We start from the raw sequence: 1,916 nt of genomic DNA, 5'->3' as shown, positions 1-1,916 counted from the left end.
CATCGCTTACCTCTGGTTAATAAGCTCTACCCTCCTCGAATGACTGTCTTGACACCAAACATTTAGTCAAATCCTCTTTTTTATAAAGTGAAGATAGAGGTTTAATTACTCTTTGGCTATACAAAAGCATATCAAATTGCCATTTAAATAGAAATGACACTGATAAGTGTGTTTTTTTTTCCAGGATTTTAATTTTCAAGTCTCTCCCAAAATTGTGTATGTCCTAGAATGATACACTTCTGACTTATTAATAGCTAGCTGTTTTACCTGGGGCATGCTCAGTTTTAAAAGAAAATAGGCTTGCAGGATAGCTCTGGGTTCTGCAAAATACAGGCTACAAGTTGATTGCGATCAAGGCCATCAACTTTATTTTACTCAAGTTATTTCTCTTCAAATGCATTAATACTAAAAGAGCAAATATGGGATATTTTAAGACTATAAAACAAGATTATATTTTTCCCTTAATGCTAGGAAAGGACCAATAGCCAGTCTTTTCTCCCCTAAACCCAAGGACATAGTGCATTTTTGTCTAATCAGTTTTTATTGTGTCTCTCTGTATTAATTAGGTTCCATGGCCTTAAAGTAGAGAATCAAATTATCAGGGGTTCCCTTAGTAAAGGCTGATATGAAAGCATGGATGACCATCAGCTCAAAGGTAAACTATAGATATTTGTATATTTGTAATTTACACTAGAGGCCAAGTGCACGAAATTCATGCATGGGTAGGGTCCCTAGGCCTTGCCAGTGATCAGGGCCGATCAGGTTCATCTGCCTCCCCACCTCTTCCTTCTCTTGCTCCCTCAGTGCGAGCCATCACCACTGGTCGCCCGTCATGTTCCACACTGCCCCCTGGTGGTCAGCACACGTCATAGTGACCCATTGAACTCCTGTTCTCCTGGTCAAACTCCTGAGGGGACACTTTGCATATTATCCTTTTATATATATAGATATCATTTGTATCTACTTTTCATGAAAGCCCACTATTTTTATTCCTTCCAGCAGCGATGCTTTCTTTTATGCTTTGTGAAAACTATTTGTAGGAATGATTTGTGTCATGGAGAAATACATTAACTGCAAGACCACTGCTTCCCCCATACTTTGCAGTGTTTAATTGAAGAGTAATCTGGATTTTGATTAATAAATAACTTAACATTCTTGTTGCTACTTTCAACTCTTCACATATATCTGTATTTATGAGTTTTATTTAATCTTACAAATCCACTTTATTTATTTCTTTTTCTGTAAGTTTAAATCCTTGAGGAGTACAACATTACACAGGTTCTGTGTCCAATGGCCTAAGCAGGAAGGTTGCCTCAGAAATAAGCATGAATCATGCCACTGTTTCCATGAGCACGAGTTACCTTTCCCCTGATGACTCTGGTTTTGTTCACTTTGCCACCAGGAGTCACTGTGTTGTTCTTTGCTTTGCACACATAAGCACATCTCTTGCCTAGATAGAATTCAGTTTCATCTCAAGTATAAACACCTTCGATTTTCAGAAGAGCTGTGTGCTCCCTTTGGTTCCAGAGGCCCCACTTCTATCCAGCAAAAATGGCCCTGGATCACAGCCTGCCACACATATTTGTCCTTAAAGATGTCCTGTTCCCACAGCCTCCTCTGGCTCCAAGATGGTGGAAAGAGCTCTATCTGTGAGTTCTATATGTTTTAACTCTCTCTCTCTCTCTCCCCTCCCCCCCTCTCTCACACACACATATGAATAAATGATTACACGGAGTGGCCAGATTATTATGATCTCTGAATGCATAATAATCTGGCCACTCAGTGTATATCCTATATAATAAAAGGCTAATATGCAAATTGTCCCCTCGACCAGGAGTTCGACCATCAGGCAGGCTGGCCTACTGCCCATGTCCCCTCCCCCTAACCAGGCTGACCGGACCCCACCCCTGCATGAC

General features: G+C 40.4%; 1 pseudogene across 1 annotated transcript; it reads right to left on the bottom strand.

Moving 5' to 3' along the window:
- Window positions 1-1,247: 1,247 nt before the first annotated feature.
- LOC307096260 (large ribosomal subunit protein eL33-like) lies at window positions 1,248-1,580 on the bottom strand (annotated as a pseudogene). Its single transcript has one exon. The product of its transcript is annotated as a large ribosomal subunit protein eL33-like (transcript).
- Window positions 1,581-1,916: the final 336 nt, after the last annotated feature.

This window comes from Cnephaeus nilssonii (genome assembly GCF_951640355.1).
Source record: "Cnephaeus nilssonii genome assembly, chromosome: X".
NCBI lineage: Eukaryota > Metazoa > Chordata > Mammalia > Chiroptera > Vespertilionidae > Cnephaeus > Cnephaeus nilssonii.
The sequence above is the reverse complement of the archived record's forward strand: the minus strand, read 5'-3'. Positions and strand labels throughout refer to the sequence as shown.